Source organism: Cinclus cinclus, chromosome 4 (genome assembly GCF_963662255.1).
Source record: "Cinclus cinclus chromosome 4, bCinCin1.1, whole genome shotgun sequence".
Classification (NCBI taxonomy): Eukaryota; Metazoa; Chordata; class Aves; order Passeriformes; family Cinclidae; genus Cinclus; species Cinclus cinclus.
The window spans coordinates 45,558,685-45,582,634 of NC_085049.1; the positions used below are offsets into that span (position 1 = coordinate 45,558,685).

The 23,950-nt window shown below is 37.2% G+C and overlaps 1 protein-coding gene across 1 annotated transcript in view; it reads left to right on the top strand.

The window, feature by feature from the left end:
* CNOT2 (CCR4-NOT transcription complex subunit 2) overlaps nucleotides 1-23,950 on the top strand; it is an 81,047-nt gene that overhangs the window by 23,610 nt on the left and 33,487 nt on the right. The window lies entirely within an intron of this gene.

The following is a 23,950-nucleotide window of genomic DNA, read 5'->3' on the forward strand; positions in this document are numbered from 1 at the left end:
ACTCAAGAAACTGTATTGTTGACTTGAAGCATCCTTTTTTCTTTTCTTTTCAATGGAAAACTTTAGGCCCAGTGCCCAGAAATTTTGCCTATGTCCTATTCAGTTGGCTACAACTGACTGGGGTAATTTGTCCTGCTACCTGGAGTTAAGGCCCTTAGGGTTGTTTTCATAACAGCTTTCTCCTTCCAATGTAAAGTTTAATTAGGATTAGTTTTACTTAATCTATGATGGGATGCACAGGTCTTGCGATTAAGTGGAGGGACTGAGAGGTTGCTGTCTTTGGGTGTCAATGATGGTATATATTGCTATTGTAAAGCATAATGACCCAGGTAGCTGTAATTTGCAAGTAGAGGAAAGAAGAGAGATGAGACCATAAAAGCAGGTAGTATCAATAGGAAATTGTCATTTCAATGTATGCTGGCCCAAACCATAGTTACTACTACTTTTTTTTTTTTTTTTCTTTACCATATACCCATGTGTAGTTGCTTTCATCTGCATGTTTATTCTGAGTTTGGGTTATTTCAGCACTGGAAATGGCTCAGTATTACCGTGATGTCGATTAATCACTTTCCACACATTTCCCTGTACGTTAAGATTTTCTTGCTAATGTGTTCTCTAAGAAGACTACTGGTGTTCATTCTTACTACTCCTCCTTGTAAGAAACCTTTGTTATATCTGTGCAGCGTGGACAAAGTCAGTGCCTTTGGAATTTTTATGGGCTTTTGTGGTAACATTTGCTTGACTCTTTTTATCCATTTAGCAGTCTGAAATCTAATTAAATGAATGTTTTGTAATTTTTAGTCATCTTTATTAAAACTAAGTAGTCTTTCCATTGGAAATTCACTCCCCAGATGAAATCTTCAGTGTATATGCTGTCCCAAATGCTGAGAAAGGCATGAGTTTGTACACAAATAAGAGATGTTGATTTCAGTTATCTTGTCAGAGGTTCGATATGTGGAGGAATTAAAAGTGAAAGATGAAAAGGAGTTGTCAAGTCGTACAGGCTAATGAAAAATTTTGAACTAGGCAGTTGAGAAATATAATTGAATGTGAATATGGTTTGCCAGAAACTGAATATTGTCTTAGGTTTTATGAGTTTAAATACTCTTCCATTGCCCTTTGTGATCTTTTCAGGACAGGAAGGATAAAATAAAACTTACATTTTAAGAATTTTATATTAAAAAAAAAATTAAAATCTTACCAGTTGATAAAGCTTCTGAAATCTGTACTCAGTTGGGAGACCTTTTTGTTGAGATGTGCATGTATACACATGTTGTGTGTTGTTTATATCTTTATATCTTGATCTGTGAGTTGTTATACCCCGGTTTTCTAAATTTGGTGAAATGAGAGTCTTCGTTCTGTTGGGATCGTTAGTGATGCAAGTGAACAAGGATGTGGTTGTAAGGTAGCAAGTAGAGAGGTTCATTTTTGCTTACAAATATACTTGACAGAAAAGTATACAGAAATGTGCATGTTTCAGGATTATCTCTCCATTAATATGTCAAAGCTAGTCATTCATAATCCTGCTTTCTTTTTCTTCATAATTATCAGATGATGACTCTTTCTGAATGTAAACCATTGTTTTAATTTGGACTTAGATATGCAAAGAAAGACAATGGTGATTTTATTTAATGAATTGGCTAAAGGAGAAACTGATGCTAGAACAAGCTCCAAGTATTTATTTTTCCCTACTTAATTTTACCTGTGCAGTTAGAAAATTAACTTGGATATTTCTGTGCATCTGTACATATTAAGTGGGACACTTGAGTCTTGGAGGTGAATTTGTCTGCAAAGTAGTGGTGGTTCTGCTTTGAGAGCTGTCTCCTACTTTATTTAATAGTGGTAGGATCTGTAGTAAAAGACCATTCAAGATTACTGGTCCTTTGTGCTTAATGTTTGTTTTCTTTTAACTGTCTTTTGCGTAGTTACTTTGTGCTCTTGCCAAAGCTCTGCACGTTTGAGCAGTTTATAAATAATTTTTGATTGTCCTGAGTGCAGTTCATTGATGCCTGTTCTACTTTAGGCTTCAAGTGCTGTGTCCTGAGATGGTAATGTCAATGTAGAGCTGTCTTACGTGAGTGTAAGATGCAGTTGAAATAGAATATGGGAGAGTAAATGACCTGCAGATAAATACAGTAAGCGACAAACTTTGTTTAAGTTTATGGTGTGTGGTTGTTCAGTTATTCCTTTCAGATGCTGGTTGCGTATCTGTGTGACAAATAAAATGATCGTATTCTCTTTAGCGTGAGCCATTAGAATTCTGGTGTGACAAATTTAGCATTATTGGCTTTGTTCCAATAAGTAAGATCAGAGGAAATATGAAGTATGCTCCATTAGATGCAGTGACTACGTCTTCCTCACTTGTGTTTAACTACTACCAACAAGTTTTGAAATATGATTCACCTGCCTCTTCAGTCATCTTTTGTAGGCAGTGGCTTTAGATCACTCCAGGAGTGATTCCTTTCCTGACGCTTCCCTTGTCTGTTGATAAGACAAACCTAGGTGTTGCTTTTGAAAGCAGGATTCTTAATGTGGCTGAGTTCTTCAATTACTGGCTCAGAACCTGTACTGCAGACTTGGTTGGTTTGGTGGAGCATGCAAAAGGGCCTTATTACCTAGATAAACCTTTTTTTTTATCATTATTATTTATGCATTAGTACACACAGGAGAACAGTGCTATTTCTCAGTAAGGGAAAAAAAATAAATAAAATTCTCTGGACAGTTTGTTCCTGAAAATTACCTGAAGTGGCTGAGATTAGGATCACTGATCAGATGAAGGTTTTTCAGGTGTGTAAAGTCAAAGCAATATAAGAATATTTGAATTTAAAAGCCAGTGCTGGAAAAAATAATACTCAACTATGGCAAATGCAAATCAAAATTAAAAATAATGAAATTGTCCATCAATAGTCAAGACTATTGACTCTGAGGCTACAGAGGGAGCATCTTTCAAAGTTATTCTACAGGAAAAAAACACAGGCAGTATTCAAAATGCAAATATTAAACCAATGTATCTCAAATAGAAGCAGACTATAAAAAGCTGTATCTGAGTTTCACGTAGAGGAAATTTTCCAAAATGACATGCATATTTTAATATGCTTGAGTATAAACACTGTTTTGACTGGAATTTTTACTGGAATTTGAAAATTAAATAATGAATTCTTTCCAATAGTGAAATACTTCCTGTTGTCTTTGTTCTATGTGACCTAAGGTTTTAATGTCAAAAGCATTTTTGTTGTAATTTTGCATTAAAGTTTGCATTTAGCTTTGTATTAAAGTTTGGAATGCTTGAAGAAACATTTCACAGTTTTTCTGGCCCTTCTCATGTGCATTTTGGTTTGTTTCTTTTAAACTGAGATTTCTTTGTATTGAGACAGTTGTCCAAACTAAGATTCAAGGTGGGATTGTCAGTGTGAATACTGCATAGTTTTTATGAAAAATCAAACAGAGGAGGGAGGAAGAGAAGCTGTTCTTTGAGAAAATGTTTTAATTTTTTGTTCTATCAAGTCTAATGTTAATGGCCATTTTTTCTTCTTATTTTTAATAGATTTTAATTTATTTTTTCTGTTACCTCTACTTTGTCTTACTTTCTTCTAAAATAAGATAGTTCTTAGTGTATATTGTTTTTTGGAGGGTTTTTTGGTTCCTTTTTTTAAAAAATAATGTTATTTTTAAGATTTTTAAACACCTAGCAGTGTTTTTCTCAGTTTGTTAAAATGGAGGGTGAGTCACTTTGTTAGGGTTTGTAAAGCTAAAGCCTAAACTTAGATTGCTGATGGAGTCTGATTGGGTGTTATTCTTGAAACTTGTTTTGAAAGGTTTTGTACAAAACCAAACTGTGCTGAAACAATGGTGTTCTCCAGTGGTGGAGCAGAATGTTTGAGTAGAGAAGCAGTAGATCCTGTATATTTCAACAAGACCTTTTGGCACACTAAAACATATGTATGTAGCCTACATAACCGGGTTAAGGAGGTGTGTCATAGACTGCAGCTTCTATAAGTTGTTTGGAAAACTGTAGTATGAACATTACACTATGAAATTGTAGGGAAATTTCACATTTCATATGCATTTTTTTGAGCCTAGTACTGGTCAATACTTTTCCTGACTTAATGGCTGATAGAATGGAAAATAAATGTATGCACCTTGCATAAAAAGGCAAATACAGAAATGCCAAACAGTGCAAATATATGATGATTGCTGCTCAGTTTGCAGGAAAGGAGGTGGTGCTTGCAGTGAGCAGTAAAACATTCAAACCTGCAGTATGTTGTTGAGGGAAAGAGGGAAACTGGCACTGTTCTGGCACCTGTTCATCGGAGTGCCTGTGTCAAAACACTAGTGGAATACAGTGGCTGCATTCAACTATGTTAGGACCTCACATGGAACACTTAATTTAAAGAAGTATATTAACTGTTACAAGGACTAAAAAGGAATGGTTCTAGCAATTTGGACCAGAAATGCAGAGAGGAAGAGCTGAAGCTGTGGAGAAGGAAAGTGAGAGGGAAATGAAATGGACAAGATTGTTACACTGCTTTGAATAAAAGGGTTCTTTAGGAAGCTGGAGATAATTTGGATAGGTGTGGTCAGATGCTGGGGATAGGTTCCTGAGGAACATTGTCTAAGGGCTCTCCTGGGTTTGAGAGCCATTTAATGGTATTACCCAGTAGATAGATACTGGCTCCTACCTTCCGGAGAAGTGAAAGATCAGGAACCAGAAACTACCATATGGCAGCAACTGCTCCTCTTGAGTATGAGGTATCTCTTTGCTAGGGAGAATCTCACATTTCCTGCAAAATGTTTAATCAAGTTAACATCTAATTTGGAAAAGAGGAATACAATTTGATGCATGCGTGGCCTTTGAGCTGTAGAATTCTCATTTCCTATAAAACAGAAAATTAGGTGAAATTAGGGTGATTTTAATGAGAATGGAGCTTGTGTTTGTATAGGTGAAATAGAGTAATATTTGGATAAGCAGGTTGTCTTCTTAATATGACATTATTTACATATGTAACAAAAACATGAAGATTGGTATTTTCTCATTCAAAAGTTATTTATTTCCAATTTGGTTTGGCTACAGTGTTCTCAAGTCTTGCTTGTTTTGGTAACTTGAGTAGGGTCCCACTCCAGACTTATATCAGTCCCTGTCCAAGGGGTGATGAGACTGGGGTGTTGTGGAATTTCAGAACTGTTTTAATTGGTCTGGTAAAGTTCACATTGTAATGGTGTGAGAGGCCTTCCTGCTGTTGCATCTGAACGAAAGGTTGGTTTGGTGTAGTTGTTTGATGCTGTAAAGAGAGGAGAAAGAACTGAGTGAAACCCAGCTCCTTCTGTGACACTGCCTAGAGAGGCTTTGCAACCCAAGCCCTTTCTGCAAGGCAAATGAGCAATCTAGTTCTGTGTTGAAATTATGACACTTTAGGGATTATACCCTGATACCAATTGCTGATGCTGTGATTAAGTTGACAAATCTGTTCAGGAAAATAATATAATCCTTTCTCTCTAATTTTTTGTACGACTTCATTATTATTTGCATGCCAGCTATGGTTCATGCTTCCATCAGTAGGTTTGTAAGACTCGTTGGCAGGAGCCATTCCACATATAGCAAGTCTGAACTTAATGAAATAAATCTAGTACAGTCTTAATGATTACAGTGTTAGAAGGAGTACTTAATATTGTTAAGCACAGGAATGCTAGAATTGAAATTGTAACATTTTAAGGCAAGTAAAGAAAGCAGCATTAGGGAGTGTGAGGTGAACTTAGCATCTAACCATAAGGGAGTTGGGAAAGCTGTCAAGTTTGAAGGCCTATGTGTTGAAGCTCCTGAAGAATTCAGTCCCTTTTCAGGCAGAATGATTGTTCCTGTAAGACTTAGGTGGTCTAATTTGTACTTTTTTATAGCCCACAAAGTTGTTACAGAAATCTCTTCCACACCTAATTGGTTTTCCACAATATTTGGTACCACCTCCATTTTGTCAGATGAAGAGCCAGCTGTCAGACACATGTACCACTGCTGGTACACTTGCTTTGGGCAGCAGTACTGCTCTTTGCTAGCTAGTGCTGGTGAAGAGAGAGTGTCTCTGGATTATCTGGTTTTGTAACTTGGGAGGCCAGGTTTGTTTGCAGAGCCAAGGGCATCTGAAACTTTCTGCTGGCTTTTTGGTGGTGCATGTTGACTACAACTTCTGGAAGTGGAATGAGGAAGACAGCAATTTGCTTGCTGTCCTGCTGTTTCTTTGCCGGATGTGATGAGGATGAGTGTGCTGTACACTGGTGTAGCAACACTGCAGACAGCAGCCTGTCCTGCTTTTCTTCCTCCCATTGCTCTACCGTTGCCAAACTGGGTTGTGCTGCATAATGCAGTGGACCTGGGGTGCACTTGAGTTCCTCAGGGACCACAGGGCTGACTGCTGTGGACCTGGGCAACTTGGTTGTTTTTTCTAGACTGTGTTTGGTGATAGCCTCTTTGAATAGGTCCCCTACAGTGTCAGTGCTTTGGGAATAATTTCACTAAAGTGTTTTGGTTGAATGGCTTAAAAAAATTTGCAGAATACGTATGTCCAAAGTAGTTAGCAAATGTGCTTTGAAATGTTGCTACTGTTCTGAGATAAACAACTGTAGGAAAGTAATGTGAGAAGGGATGATACAAAATGCTGGTTTGAGTTCTACCATGCGGCTGCAGGACCCACACCTGGTGTTTTGCCTCTTCTTGGGCATCACTCTTACAGTGTGGATGTGCTCTTTGGCCTTCTGGGGAAAAAAATTTACAACTTTGTGATTGTATGCAACAGCAGGTTCCTTCTCTAGACCCTGAAAGGTCACCATCTGCTTTCCCAATGGTTTTTGGTGATCTTTTATTTTGTTTGTTTTTAATTGTTTTTTTTTAATTTATCTTCCCATTATTTTCTCAATAAACGAAGTTTTCTGTTGGGGGTGTTTCTTCTTTTCCTTCTTCTTCTTTGGACTTGGAAATAGGGATTCTCTGCTTTCAACTTCAGATTTTGTCTTTCCAGTCATCTCTGAAAATTTTTTGGTTCGTGAACTTGAGCTTGTTCTTTTGCTGTCCTGAACACTGGGTTTGGAAGCATTTCTGTCTTTTTGTAAGGAGGAAAAGTTTCCTTTAAGATGGATAATAGAAAGAGTTGTCAGTATTCAAGTTCTGTTGGGGTTAGCAGAGAATAAATTACACAGTTAAAAATAACTTCAGGGGTATTTGTGATTTTTTACGTGGTTTACTTATGAGGCAAATCTGTATTACTTAGTATACTTGTCTGTACAGGATCAAGACATCTATGGCTTTCTGTTTCGAGAAAGGGTCTCTAGATACTGTAGATCTAGATCTCTGCAGGCTTTAATTTTTTTTCTGGGAAAAAAGACCCCAGCACTTGCTGCTAATCCATTTTTTTTCCTTTATCTTCAAGTGAGTAATGATTTGGTTTGTAAAATGAAATTCCTCTAGACAATGACTCGTGCTTTAGTTTAAGTGTGATAATTGGGGTTTTTTTAATGGCATTTAGGTTTTTCTTTAAAACTACTCCGGACCTTTTTAGTTTATTCCCATTTTATTTTCAGTGTATAAAATGTTTTTGGATGTATCTTTTTCCTGTTTATGGAACAGTAGGAATTGGAAGAAGGTTGGAAGATAGCAATATATTTTGCTAATAATATTTTATCAATCTGCTTCATTTACAGGAAGTGGTCATCGGTCAAAATTTGCTTACCTGAGCAGACAAAAAATATTAATGGTACAGTGTGTAGGTAGGTTGTGTTTTTCAGTGAGCTTAAGGTTCTTTGAGGAGAACTTTATTTATAAGGGAGTGGAGATTCGATCTCAAAATGTAAGATTTTGATTTTTAAAATATTTTGGTAGTAGATTCAGCTACGAGGTGTTGAAGGAACTGGCTTTGATGTATATTGATCTTCTCCCTAACTTTTTGAGTTTTTATTAAAAAGTGATGTGGAATGTTGTATATATGCATTTGAATGGCCAAGAGAAATTTTTTTTACAAGTACTTTAAAAATTTTTGCAAATACTTTCTGTAAAGATTTGTAAACATGGTGTTCCCAAAAGTGGTAGTCTTGCCAAATTCTAACCTTACTAATGTATAAAGTGGTTTAGCATCTTCAGTTTTTGATGGGTGGTTTTGCTACATTGAGTGCATTGAAACATAGTGCAATAGATGTTACACTTCAGTGTCATTTACTGCAGTCTGTAATCATAACATAAGTTAGTTGAGGTTCTGTGATTGTAAATTTACAGCAGTTCTGCCACACAGTGAGTGGTTGAGTTCTGCATTTTGGAATATGAATAAGAAACATATTTTATTTATCCCCTTTAAAAAAAAATCCTTTGTATTAACAGTCTGCTTTACATATAAACATTCTCTGGAATCCCTAGTGTTCCTTCAGCTGAAATGGCAATGGCTAAAAAGATCCACGAGAAACCCCCTTTGTTTTGCTCATACAGAAATGTATGTTGTGAATAATGATATGAAATAGTTCGGGATATCATTGCATTTAATTCAATAAAATCATCTTTGAAGATGAAAGGTTCAATTTCAGGACTGTTTTGTCTTTTATTTTAACATCAGTAAGTAGAATTTCAGTGGCTTTGTTTTTTATTACAAGTCTCAAACTGTGGTGCTATGCAGTACAGCCAGATTTTATATTTATGGCCTAAACATAGAGTAGGAAGGAGGTGATTCTAAATCGGGTATGATGCCATTTTAAATGTAAAATTTGTTGCAAATAAGGGAGGAATTTGGGTGGACTGGACTTCGTGGATTAGGAAAAGCTGACAAATTATTGGGGAAAAACATGAATATGATAAAGCATGAAGTTCAAAACAGATGAGTTAGCTTTGGGGTTTTGCCAAATTGCATTTGAAAGTAGCATGGTCATGTTCCCAGGAATATGTCATGACATGCTTAGGATTCATTAAGCTAAGATGAGCAGCAGAGTCGGTAAACCTCAAGAATAGCTTGCTTTTGTGATTATTTTGTTTTACATTTTGGCAATATGTGTTTAAATTTAATGGTACACTATGGAAAGTCCCAGAAGTGATTTTGAAGAATTTTTCCTTTCTGTTGTCATGTATTGTTTGTTATGCTCAGTTAGAATTTAGTTTGAGGATTTTAATGTGAATGTGAACTTTCTCCTATGGGCTCCTACTCTTGTCACAGAATCCCAAATGGCTGGGGGAAAAGTTATGCTTGGCATGGATTGGTTTCTTGTTCTTCAGAGTAATTTATCAGTGCGCTCCTTTTGTGTCCAAGACAGTCTCCATATTGTTTTGGCTTTTCTAGAGCAAGGCTGGGTAGGTAGTTTGCCATTAGGGACTGTGGCTTTCCCCAGTAGTTTCTAAAAATGATTTTTGTGGCAGTGAGTTTCTCCTCAGTCTCTCATGTAGAGCTTAAAAGAAGCTGAGACCAGAGAAGCCTGTGGTGTGGTATTGTAGTTCCCTGTGCAGGTGAGAGCCGGTGTTTATAAAGTGCAGCAGTGGTGTGGGTAGACTGGTAATGAGGAGTTTGAAAAGTTGTAGTTCTAGATATCCTTGGTATCGGGACGACAAAAGTTGTCCTGACTTAATTGCTGTGATAACAAAGGCAGATGAGTGTTGTCATTCATTCATGAATTTATATATTCTGAACCAGGCAATAGGATCCCTTCCTAAAGTCAGTGGTGCATGCAGGTGCCAGGGTAGGAGGAATAAGGACTAGTAGAGCTTGAGAGCCCCATGGGATGTGATTCAGCTTATTTAAATTTGGACTAGATCTGATACTTCATGAAGCAGCACCAGACAGACCTGTTTTGAAAAACTGGATCCACAGATGAAAAGTCATTCATTTATTGAGAGTAATCTTCAGCTTTGTTCTTTCTGAAGCATTAAAATGAGTTTGCCTTGTAAAAGAAACCTTTGATTGAGCACTTCTATATCCCTGTTGTCTCGTTTCCAGTTTAGCGCTTTTTGTACCAAGGAATTTTACAGAAGCCTTCAAGACTTTGTTTTGTTTCCTTTAAAAGTAGGTATTTTAGAACAGGACTTAGAACTGAGGGATGCTTTTGTAAGAATGTTATCAGATGTAGATTTTTGTTTGTATTAAATCCTTTGTTGATTTGAACAAGAATGAGAAAGTTGTATTTCATAGCCCACAATTCACAAGATACTTTTGTCCCTGAGAGCATATAAAGGAAGAGGAAGCAAACAGTGGAGTTCTACTTTATGTTAAAGTGCAAGGCCAGTTATAAAATTTAGTAATCTGTACAGAAAGGGACTGCAAAATTGCTGTAGAGAACTGCATGCATACTTTGCTCTTGATGAGAAGAAATTCAGAAACATCAATATAGAGTAGAAGATCAAATAAGTACTGGAAGTCACAAAGTTCCCAGAGGGGCTCCTGTCTTTCTCTTAACTAGGCTAAGTCACAACTTTTGTTCCTTGTTTGTTGGATCACTATAAATAATTGATATTTGAAATAATTTTCCCTCTGAAATTTATCAACATTTTAAAAAGAAGGCTGTTGAAGTGGAAAATAATAACAAAAGCAGAAAAATAGAACTTAGCAAGGATGCACTTTCGACACTGAAAGTAGAAAACCTAAAGGTTTGCATTTCGATCTCTTGCTAATTAATTTTACTATAGACTTCACAGGAAGCCCATAGAAATGAATACACAAAGGATTCAGAGAATACTTTCAAGGTGCACAAAGCCGCAGTATAGTGAAAGTCTTAGCAGAATTTTTCTTCCTAAGTACTGCGAAATGTGAAAACTTTTAAGTCCTTTTTGAAAGAAAATTTACAGCTCCTTAATTTTATCTGCTAACTAGGGCTGTGTCTGCCCAAACAAGGTATCTAAGCATTTAATCTTAAGTTTAGCAAATTTATTAACAAAAAAAGGAGTTTCAGATCATGCATGTTTTCTCTGTATGCTCTTCATGGCTTGCTGACAGATTATTTTCCTTTAGTGTTTTTGAATCATTACTTTACAGGCATTGATCATTTTTTTTGTTCTTTTTCAGTTGAAATTTTAAACTGGGGCTAATGTTTGGCATTATATGAGAAGCACGAAGGTAACAATAGTAACGATCTTTTTGTGGGTTTATTAGGGTTTTGTTGTCATTCTTTCCCAGTGAAAAGACAATTGAGCAAATAAAGAGAACCATGCGCAGCTGCTGGGTGCTGACTGGCACCCTGCGCAGGGGAAGTGGGGTGGTGCATATGCTCACTCCCCTCAGCTATGCTCTTGCTCCTGTCCCAGAGGTGTCTGTACTGCTGTAGGAATGGTTGGACAATGTATTGTAGCAAATCCTGTGTGAACTTCAGTATAACCTACCAAAAGTAAATCGGTGGTACCTCAGTTGCTACTTGTGTTTGCAGCTTGCCAGCAGCCCCCGTGGAACAGGCATGATGGAAAAATTCAAGATGGCAACTTCATTGGTCACACTAGTTCAATTTTACTATCACAGATGATCAGTTACTTAGTATACTTGCTTAATAGTGTTTTCCATCATACAAGAATTCATCCTTTTGATAAAGTGAATATGGACAACAGGGTGCCTGCCTTGATCTTCAGATACAGTTTCTTGGCTATTAAGATACTGTAAATTGGGGCTGTGGCTATTACATTGTCTCACCTGCTATGCCATACTGTAACCATGGCTGCAACCAGGGCACAGCTAGACCAAGAACCCAGCTGGCTAAAAACTTAAGGAGCCAGCCAGGAGCAGGACTGTGACAGTAGACTTCACCAGTGTGAAACACTATGCTAAACACTTAGGAAAACTCTGCTCAGTGATGGAGTCACACTGTATTCAATCTTTCATTATAAAGCACAAGTCAGAATCTTCCTATTCAAACCCTTAGTATATAACTTACACTCTTAATGTAAGACTTGTCCACTGAATGTGTAGAAGGTTTCTCTCTGTCACTTAAAAATCCAAAAACTTGCTTATCATTAAAATTTTGTTGTTGCAGCTTGTAGTGCATTGTGGTTGTGTTTGTGTTCCACCTTCCCTGTAGCTGATTTACTATCACTTTTAAACTAACTTTAAAGTATCCTAAACCATCTTATTCTCAAAGAATCCTTTGAGACTTATGTAAAGGGGCATTCTACCAGCTATCTGTAGTGTATCTGGTTTTCCTTGTTCTGCTTTCAAAGCTTTTGTTAGGTGTTTAATTTATTGAATCATCTAGACTCTTCACTGCAGTTGCTTAAAAAATTCATGTCAGTACTTTAGAGGTAAATCCTCCTTTCTAGGAATCTCCAGTATTGGAGGCAAATGGTTTGTATGCATTATAATTTGTTTGATAGCTGTTTAAGTTCAGATTATTTAAAAAAAATCGTGTTTGTGTCTGCTTCTTTTTCAGCATTTCACTTAGATGTGGGTGATATGGTTAGTCTTGTCAAGGTTTTTTTCCGTTAATAAGCAAAAAGTGTTTGATGTATGATATATATCTAGTCACTATATGAAATACGTATTTTTGGCTCTTTTATACTTACCTGTGTACATTAATAGTGTTGCTGTTTCTGAACTACTTTGAAGATAAATACTGGTCAGAGCTAGGAAAGCATACTTTTTTGTGCCTGGCTAGGTTTTGGGAGTTCCAAATTGTGCACTGTGCTTGCTCTATAGGCTGTTCATTTATGCTGCCTCCAGGATCATTATTCTTCGTAGCAATAAACATTTGGGAAAGTTTCCTTTCAAAAAGAGGGGGGAAATTAACAAAAGCTGCAAGGAATGTATTTAATGGAAAAACATGACACCACAGAGCTACATAAACAATTTTTTTTTTAAATGACAGTATTGAAGGAGATCAAATACAAAGAATGCTCCACTATTGGTAAACACTTTTGATATTTGAAGTTTTTGAGAGCTAATTACTGTACGCTTCAGTCACTTAAAGAGAGCTGCAGTATCTGGGTGGTGTTTTGTTTAAATTAAGAATAACTATAAAGTTATGCAACATGTAGCTGCCTCCAGTTATCTGGTATATAAGTTCATGATGAAATGTGTCACACTCCATATTCTTGCCAGCCTGATGCTAAAGACACATTCATGACTTTACCATATTTTCAAAATCTAAATGAATACAGTAAAGAACTTAGTTTTTATCTTTCCAGAACAAGATTTCATTCTGGGACGATTTTTTTGTTTTGTTTGGTTTTTAAACAAAGCTTGCAAGATTCTGCTTCAAAATTGTGCAGGCTGGGGGAGGGCAGGAACAGGATGGTATCACTCAAGCAAGAATTTCTTTCAGGACTTGGCTGACCCTGAGAATACTTGAAAGAATTTGGCATCAGATTGTGGTGTAGTGATTTAAATCTTCTGCTTTCCCCATCTGCAATGCTGGTGAAATATGTTGAGACTAAATTAATTTGAGTGTTTTGCTATTGCGAGTTTGTATGAAAGTGAAGTAATGCTGCTAGTCAGGATAACTTCGGAATCTTGTGAAATCAGAAGTAGAAACTGTGAGCAAAGTACGTATGTTAGCTGAAGATTGAGTAGTCTCAATTTCAGTAAAAGTATTTTTTTTTTTTTCATTGAGACCAGAATAACAGGAAACAATGCCCTGTTGCTTGTTTTACCAGGCTATTGAGGCACTAAACATCTGTGTGCTGTTTTGGAACACTATATACTACTGTTCTCTGAGAAATCGTGAGGCAGGTATGAGGTGGAGGGGACCATCCCATGTCTGGGTTTTGGGCCAGGTCTCAGCAACATTTGCAGTCTGAGCATAGACTGCCAGTTTGAGGTAGCTCTGGTTTAAAGTATTGGGGCATAAAGTCTGTCCATTCCAAGAAAAGTTGGTTTTGATTTAAAACAGGTACATTATTTCAGTTTCTGATATGTGAACAAAGTTTACAGCATAAAGCCAGTTATTTACAGTATGAGAATCTGACTAAGTCCATGTGCATAAATGAGAGGGTGCATAGCTAGTCTAATTCAATTTTTGACAGCTTTAATGGACAGCAGAGTGATTAGAGAGGTTTCAATTAAATGTGTGGAAGATTAGTACAGTGGAAAGGCACGATAGCTACATTTACCTTAATTTCACTTGTTGTTTGCATTTGTGATAGCATGGTAGGGAGCTCAGTCTGTAATTTATCTTTTCCACTGTGGAGCAGTATCACTTAAATGATGAAAAATAATGAGGAATTGCAGTTCAGAAATATAAATAACAATAAATAATAAATTATTCCAGTACTTTTCTGTTATCTCTTTTAAAAGGCCAGAAAGACCAGCAATTTTATTTTAAGACTGGTTTGGCCTTGTACTTCAGATATGATGTAAAAACATCCAAAGTTGTTTTGTCATACTTCAGTTTATATATGAATGTAGCACAGCTGTAATCACAGCACAGCCTGGCTGTGTAATCAGAAGGTTACAAGAAACAGGCCCAGGAGTATTTAGGAAGCATCTGAAGAGTTTCATTTACTAAAAACCATAGTCAGTAAATAACCAAAGGGTAAAAGTCTGTCTGTAATTTTGACTTGCTTTTGGATTTTTGCATTTACCTTGAAAACTCAGACTCATACGTATGTTTAGGAGGACACTCCAAAAACACAGAAGTGAATTTGACTTTAACCTGTCTGTGCTCTTGGGAAATGTTTCTGCTTTTGGAGACTGTAACATTTGTCTGGAGTAGGAGATTCACTGAGAGGCAAGTATTCTGCCAGGAGGTTGTGGCGTCTCGTAAATATTTCTTTTCCTTCAAGGATTCAATGCACTAAACATATTTAATGTTTCCAGTTGTGTTTTAAGGTAAGACGTTTGATGTGCTATGTGTGCAGAATAAACTTTTTGGCCAGAATGTTCTCAGCTATTTCTATTTTTAGAGTACCTCCGGGAGAAAAAAAAAGCCCAAACCAAAGGGAAGCCTGTATTTCTTAAAATTCAACTTAAATTAAAAATACTGTTATTACCTCTTTCTTGAGGTGCTTCAAACAAATGGTTTATAAAAGCTTACATTAAATACTGTATGTGTGAATGTACTAATAGAAGATAAAAAATAGCTACTCGCTTACTCAGTTAGAAGATTTATCTACCTTGTGCTCCCTGTACAGAAAGCACCCCTGCCCAAAACACCAACAACACACCTTCCCCCATCCTGGCAGAAGCTGGACTAGAAAAATGGGTCTAGTACTGATTTATTTAATGTCAACAAACTCCATCAGAGTAATGAGAGAAAAAATATTCTGTTGTATCTTACTGTACAGTGCTTAACTGCAGGAAATGCTCAGGAAACCAGGGCTTATTTAAAATACAGTATTTTAGATTAACCAGACATGAAAGCTTTGACTCAGTCCAGGAAGAAATAGGAAGGCAGTGCAGCTTTCTTAAAGAGTTAGTGGAATTGGTGCTGTGCTTTAAAAAAAGAAAACAAAAAAGAAAAAGGTAGCTGCAGTGTTCCTGGAAAGAGGAGCCTGTTCAAAATCGTTGTGGAAATGTCCCAGCTTGAGCAATGGTTGCCCTTTTAGCTAAAGCACAGATGCAGAAATCTAGGCTCCTGGCTGAGAGTCTCAGCTGGAAGCAAATAAAAAGTGCAAGGAACCCTGTTCTTTAATTTTTAATCTTTTATTGTTATCATACAATAAATAAGATTTGACATGATGAAAACGCCTAAATAATGTGATTATGAACCAAAATTGAATTAACACTTCCAAGTTTGTTTTTCCCATTTTGTTTGCAAGCTTTTATCTCCATGTCTGATACATAATGCAAAAGTTTTTAAACAGTAAATGAACCAAAAAAAAGTGTCCAGTGAAGAGATGCAGGATACCTAATGTTGTGACATGCATCATATAATAATGCTTAATATTTTGTAGGAATACAGATCTAGAAAGCTTTTTCATTAGCATTTTTCATTTCAACTAATTTGTGTAAGAAGTGTTAAATATTGCTTGAACAGTATGTAAGGTAATGACTACAGAGATAGCTGGAGGCACTTAGCAGATGAAACTCTTGTCAGCTTGGCTTAGGTGTGATGTAAAATTAAGAGAAATGGTGAAAAAAACCCAACACTCACAGCTATAGAGCAGGCACGTGGTCATGGTACCTGCTCACTGACAAGCATATCAACATTGTCCTTGCAACCATCTTCCCTTGCCTGTGAGGCCCAGCTGACCTTCATGTTTCCAACTCATCCACTCCCATCCCCATGCTACCACTTCTGCCCTGACTGTGTCCTTGATGCAGATCTTTTCCACTTTTGACCCCCTGGAGGGATCAGCCTACCTAAAATCTGAGAGTGTTGTTTCTTCTTTCCTCACAACTAACTTTCCTTGTAATAATTTCGGATTTTGGCTGATTCTGATTTCAGTGTAAATGTTCGCATGTTACTCCACCAGGGATTTTCTTTTGTTTTGATAGCTTCTTAGAGGATTCATCAGCATAAAAGGTTTTTGAGATGTTCCTTATAATTAAACCTTTGTATCATTTCTTTTATACTGGGAGCAGTTACCTCTGCTTCAGAAGTCAGACTGTAGTGCTGGCTTGGGAGTAGACCAGGACCTGGTTAGTTTTCCAGTTTACGCTGTTTGGTCCATTTGTGCACTGTCTTGAGTTGACTGTTGTTTGAGGAAAATACTGTTAAGCAGCTGCGAGTGATACCAAACATCAGAGGTGGCAAAGTTATGTCATGCTGATATCAAAGCTGTAACACCTACTGGAGAAAATATACTTAGCACTGCAGCTCTCTTAATTGTGAAACTGGAGTCCAAACTACTCAATCTTAGTTGGCTTCTGTTACAATTGCTATTTAAAGTGTCTTTTTTGAATATTAGACTATTAAATACCAGGAATGAATGAAAAGTCTTAAAAGTGTTTTTCTTCTCCCAGAACTGTTCTAAGCTTTTTATTAGAAGTCATGCTGTCTTTATTTTTATTTTTTAACATATTTGACCTGTCTGGGGATTCAGTGAGTTAAGATGCTAGAATTCCAAACCTGTCTTAAGGCCTGTCTGATTATCACTTAACCTGCTTAACTCTCTTCATAGGAGTGCATTTATGTCCCTTAAGAATCTTTTCTCTGCTACATGCCCAAACACGTGTCACGAAACATGTATTAAAAGAACTGGCCTGTTTTGGTGCATTCTAGCAAAGGTGGAGTACTACCTGAAGAAGGACCAGTACTCTGAGGTGAGAATGGTATGTCCCTGTTAAAATCCCATTTTCTATTGCCACTACAAGCTACAACAATTTTTTTCAGACTCAAGCTTCTTATTCCCTGTATCTTGGCTTGGCACCCCTCTTTAAGTTTTCAGCTGAAGTTTCTTATAACCAGTTCTATGACTTATTTCATACAGAAATTAATTTTTAGATTAGCAAGTGCAAACTTCTTTGAGTTCTTGGCTTTGGTCACAATTTCCTTTTTTGCTTCCATGAGAAATTTATAGAATTTGTCACGTTTCTAGGTAATTCAGAGCAATGTGCATGTGCTTAGTGTGATTTTACTTTGGGTTCATTTCTCCAGTTACCTGATCCTTTCAGCTTTCAGACTGTACATGCACCATGTGATTTTGGCCGTATGTGCCAGTTTGCTGCAACACAATTTTGCTGAACACAAAAGTTGCATTTTTGTTAATTTGCTCTGAGGATTGCTGTGTTTAAGAAAATGCCACATTCCAACTTCTTTCTCTGGGGCATGGAGGGAGTGGTAGGATTTTGTTGTATCTGGAAAACTTAGAGTAGTAGCAGTTTTCTCATCTTTGAAAGCTGGGCTTTACAATTGTATATGCTCTATTAAGGAAGTCTCTAGAGGGTAACTGAGTAATCTAGCATTTCTATTTGGGTAAAGTGTCTTTTTATTTATTTTTTAAAAGAACATGCTACAAAGCATCAAAAAAGGCAAGCCAAAGTATGAAACTGGAAATAAAATCCAGGTAGATGAACTTGCTGAATAAGAGGTTATCTTATTCTAATTTGTTATAAAAGGGTAATTTCTGATAAATGACCAAACTTGTGTCAACAGTGAAAGGCTCAAAAGCACTAATGCAGCTCATGTGGCAAACTGCAATGTTTTTCAATTACAAAATCAGTTTTTAGTTTGAACTGCAAGTAGTTTTCAACCAGTATGTTTCTGAATTACGTAATGGGATGAGTCAAAGGTTATCAAGCAAAATAAGATAGGAAGGTGCCATTCTGATACCTTGCAATGGTAGTTTTTTATTGCTGAGGTGCAAAACACTGGTTGATGAAAAAATAAATTTTTGAGGAGCCAGTAAAAGTGCCACTGTAGTAGTTTATGATGAGACTATTTGAGGATATTTCATTATCTTTCTGGAATGGAATTTTGAGGGGTTTTGCTTATTTATTTCCAACTTTAAAGCAGAATTTCTCCTAAGATTGGCCCATTCCCTACATTAACCAAGTACCAGTTTTTAAAGGAAAAGTTTATTTTTTTATAATATCAGACAAGTAGTCGTTGTTCCCAATGGACAAAATTCCTAAACCGTGTCCTTGACAGAAAATACAGCTGTGTGTTTTACAGTATGTTTGTGGATGTGCAGATGTATGCAGCACTCAGGACTTGTGATTTCATGGCCATGTCGGCAGAGGAGACCCACGGCTCCTTCTCAGGTCATATCACTGACTAAGATGGAATGAATGGGGCATCATCTTGATTTCTCCCCAGGTTGCTGTAGACAGAGTGTGAGTGTTTGTCCTTGTCACTTCTGCAAATCTGCTGCTGCCTTGATTGCATTTGAAAAGTCTTTTTTGTATGTATTTGGATTTCATTGAATGGTCTGTCAGAAGATTATTTTTCTTACGAGTATAACTCATTGATCACACCCAAAAAAGGCATCCAGTTTAATGAAAAGTCATATATCCCCAACTACTGTTGGTTTCTAATATATTCCAAGTGTTGTGTCTGTAGCAGGAAGAGAACCTGTAGGACTTCGTCCCAGGATGGACATAGTGTCAACCATGTTACAAGACCAAATGGAGTTTCTTGTGATCACAGTTTTCCAGTTCAGCTTTAGTAATTTCAATATTGGTTTATTCTTACTTTTTTGGTAGGATAGTTTTTCCTACTTCTCCTATGCTGTCCTATTTCAGGAGTGTTTTAAGATGTTTATTTCATAGGAGTTAAATATGGTTAAAAACAGCATGTTGATCTTGTTCAGGTGGTTTTCTGTGGCTTGTTTGATGTTAGACTGAATTTCTTGGATAGAATTTGCATGCAGGATAGATTCATGGTTTTAGTGTAGCATTTGAAAGCATTATTATTATTCTTCATAGAATACTTGTAAAACTTCATCCTGTAGATGGTTGCTCTTGATAATATGAGTGGAGGGTAGTCTAAAATCATAACTGTATGTCCTTTATTTCTTTGAAGCTCAGAAGTTTTGTGTGGAGTTCCTGCATGTAGATTGCTGTGCATCTTGTCATAGTTAATTTTTGAAAGGAAGGACTATGCAGTGGGACTATGCAGTGTTTTAAGGAGATCAGTTACATCTTCAACTACTTGGAGACTTGACCTATGTAAATCTGTAGTTGCTGTTATTTTCTACAGTGCTGTATGAATTTGGAAAATAATCAATTTATCATATGATCCAAGTACCTGGAGTTTATTCTAAGGGCTATCCAACTTAAAAGTTTTTTGGCAGATTTGTCTGTTATGTTATGGTGGTCTTTTAGTCTTCCATGTTTCTGAGACTGAGACTTAAAGACTTACGTAACTTAAAGGAATATGAAGCCAGTTGGTAAAGATCACAGAATTATTAGGGTTGGAAGGGATTTCTGAAAATCATCTAGTCCAATCCCTGCCAAGGCAGTGTCACCCAGAGCAGGTCACACAGGAAAAAAAAAAAAAAGGCAGAATACCTATTACAGTATTGTATTCTTACAATGGGTACAAAACTGTGCCAGTAGTAAGCTAGTCAAGGAAAACAAAAGCTTTTTAACAAAAGGAGAAATATAGTGAAATATTCTGTTTGCTATGATGATGTTCTTTTGGTATTACAATGTTGCTGTTTGAAGGACTATTGTAGCATAATCATACAGTGTCCTGGTAGAGGTTATCATTCTCCTTGAAGAAGTAGACAGACTACAATTACGAGATGAGAGAACAAAGCATCTCGACTTCTAGTTTTGTTTTGTCCTTCATGTAGAAAATGAAATCTATTTGTACCAGTGTACTTTTCATATTTTTTTAAGCTTCAGCTTACCTCTGAAGGTTTGAGATTAAAAAGATTTTTTGCATTTAGCAACTTGGTAATACATATTCTACTGTATGTTAGTTCCACTTAAGGTTAAATAGGAGCTGTCTTTGACACTGAGAAATAGGACCATAAGCAATAGTAGTTCTTTTACTATAAATTGAATTTATGCTAGCAAACCAACTGATGGAATTCCAAATTCTGTATTTCAACTTAAATCACAGGCTCATTTGGTGGTTCATGTGATTTTTGATAGGTGTTTTGAGAGACACTTATTTCTCACTGAAAGGTTCATTAAGGGTGACTTTTGCAGATACTTCCGATGTGCAAATGCATTATCTTCTGTGAAAACAGTGATTTGTGACAGAAAAGAAATAAATTATTGCCTTTGCTTATTAAAACCTAGGCAGCAGCATCAGTAGCAATAGTATATAAATGGGTAGGAGCTCTGTAACATCAAACCGAGATTACAATTTACAGTTGCTTCCATGTAATGGTAGCGTGCCTGTTGGCAAACACTGTGGTTGCTGGAGAGGCAGGAAAGGGAAGATGCATTGCTAGAATTCCTAAAATGGTTTCTCTTTCTTTTTTCAACTTGTCTTACTGTGTATAGTTTTAATCTCTCATGAAGATGATGAGTTTAATCAGTTGTAGTTCAAAGTTGGTTTTTGTACTTTATGGAAAATCAAAAATATTCATTCTCTTGCGAGATTTTATGGTATCATCTTAGTTTAGATTTGGCTCTGTTAATGGTGTGAGCGATCTCTCCTTGACCACTGCCCATAGTAATATGGGCAAAACAAAAACTGTAGATAGTTTTTATTTTTTAATATTATAATTTGCTTCAGGCTGTTAAACTAACATTAATATACACTCATAGAACCTCTTTGTAAGTAAATTTTGAAGATTTTCTTGCCACTTAAGACAAAATTTTTAATAGTTTTCCCATACAAATGCAGTTTCAGTAAGATATTTTCAATTATTGGTGAGACATTTTTGTGTGCTGAATTATGCTATACTGCAGTGTTCTGCACAATTAAAAATATTTATTTTTAAATCTTCTTTAAATAAGTATTGATTGTTTGTTTTGTGTTATTTTCTCAGCTGAAGAATGAAGGTAAATGACCACAGCAAACTAGTTATTAGATCCTTAAGAGTTTGTAACATTTTTACAGTGCTTCTAGTTCTCCTGTAGTGGTTGTTAGGAAATGTTCCACAGAAGAATTTAAAGGTCTTCCCAGGTTTCTGACTGCGTTTTGCTTGATGAACATTAGTTTGAAGTTGTGAGTTTTAAACATGGAATCATAGAATGGCCTAGACTGGAAGGGGCCTTAAATATTTTCTATTTCCAGACTTCTGCTATGGCAGAGGTACTTTCCATTAGACCAGGTTGCTCACAGCCCCATCCAACCTGAAAACTCTGGGGACAAGGCATCTACAACTTCTTGGGGCAGCCTATGCCAGTGCCTCATCACCCTCACAGTAAGGAATTTCTTCCTAAAATTAATCTGAACCTACTCACTCTTAGTTTAAAGCCATTCCCTCTTGTCCTGTCACTACATGATCCATATTTTGTGTAGGCTCCCTTCAGGTACTGGAAGGTCACAATTAAAATATCCCCAAACCTTCTCTTTTCCAGGCTGAATAATTATTTTTTCTCAACCTTTCCTCATAGGCAAGGTACTCCATCCCTGTAATAATCTTGGTGGCCCTTCTGTGGATTCATTCTGTTAGAGCAATGTCCTTCCCAAGCTGGGAATCCCAGAGCTGGACGCAGCAATCCAGGTGGGGGTCTCACCAGGGCAGAGCAGAGGGGTAGAATCCCCTCCCTGGCCCTGCTGGCCTCAGTGCTTTGGATAGCCAAGATCCAGTTGGTGTTCTGGTCTAAAAGTGCACACTGCTGTTGCATGTCCAGCCTCTTGTTCATCAAAACACCCCAAGTCCTTGGCAGGGCTGCTCTCAGTCTGTTTGTCCCCCAGCCTGTGTTGATACCAAACGTTGCCCTGACCCAGGTGTAGATTGTGCTTTGAAAGAAGCATGTGTGTTCAGTTGATCAGAAATGGACGTGGTTTGTGGCCACGTGTCTGGTTAGTTCTCTTAACTCCATCCTAACATGTAGTTCCTCCCCTTTCTTTCCTCTGTCACCATGAATATTTTCTAATAATATTTTGCATGGGACTACCAGTGGGAGTTTTAAGTACTTTTGCAACATTACGCTGAAGAGTGAATTGACTTAAGTGCACCGTTTTTACATTTTTAATGAGTGGTTACACTGCCAGTGTGTCTTGTGAAACAGATAACTGAGTTCCCACAGTAGAACAGGAAGAGTAATTAGAGGATTAGGAGAGGGATCTGCATGACATTAGTCTCAGATACAAGAATTCTTTGCGTAATAAAATTGCCGTGCAATTGGCATACAACTTCTGCGAGATTGTGTTGGCATATGTGAGCGTGTGTGTGTATATATGAAAGAGGAACTTAAATATAGGAGCTGATTTCTACCTTTCTTCACCCCACCCTAGACTGTGTACATGAAGGTCCAAATTCTCAGGTTCTTGTTACTTTCCAAAGGGTTTAAAATCTATTTGTAAGGGCTTAATGAACTTTGCTGTATTTACTTTCATAGCTGATTGGGCAGTGATCTGTCAGTCTGTGAAAAGGGAGCTGCAGTCTGTGTATGATGTTTCCCAGTTACTTCTTGTCCTAGGAAATAAGCAACTAAGTTCCATCTGCAGATCTCCCTGCATTTGGCACAGACCCAATTATTCTCACACCTTCTTACAAAGAGTACCACAACAGTGTTTTTCCAATATCTGTGCATATGCTTGAAGCATGAGTGACTAATGAGCGTGTTAGTGAATACTGGAATAAGTTAACATGGATCAGAAGGTAACTGCTGCTAACCTGGCAACAGTTTGACACTGTCACTGCATAAACCTGTTGTAATATAAAAATCTGCAGGGGGATAAGTGCTCTGATTCAGAAGTCTGCCAGCCGTTCACTGTCACCAGTGTCTATCGGGAAGTAGATAAATTGGCTGCTGGTTTTAGCTTCAGAATGAGCACAGAGTAAGCAACCTGGCTACAGCAGCTGCGTTTTAGGTCTCTAATCCCAGTTCCTGCTTGTTCTGTTATTGGTTTGTTTGCGGCTTGCCTCATGTTATTGTGCTGTCAGTTTTGTGACAGGGCTGGATAACAGTGTGAATTGTACCACCAGATTTCTCTGTTGTGATCTCTGCTGTGGTTCACCCTAAGAACAGGTGACAACTCTTTTCAATTGCAGGCAGGTGTTGGAATGAGCTCCAGTGCTTGTACCCCTTCTCTCACTGGGAGTTTGACTACTGCATGAACACTTTTGCTTGAACACTGCATGCAACTGCTTCACTTGGCAGCATTGAGCAACACAAAATCAAGTGCCAAAATGCTGTTGTGAGGATGTGTCAGTCTCTGCAAAAAGTCTTCAGAGGTTTTCAGGATAGTTTGGTGCAGTGATGCTGGGTAGCAGACAGGAGCCCTGCAGGCTCCTCAGTCTTCCCCTCTTCCCCTACAGCTACAGCCTGCTCTGTTCTCTGGATTTCAGCAGCACAATTCTGTTAGGTGTCATGTAGAAATATGGATTTCCAATAAAAATATCAATATTTATCTAATTATCAAAAGTCTTCTTCATTTATTTCTTTATAACCATGCTCTTGACAGACTCCATATTAATATCACTGTACTTCCTCAGTCTTCAGGGGATAGTCTTGATTAATTTTTTGGGCCACTGTCATATATGATTATCAGTATAGAAAAGAATCAT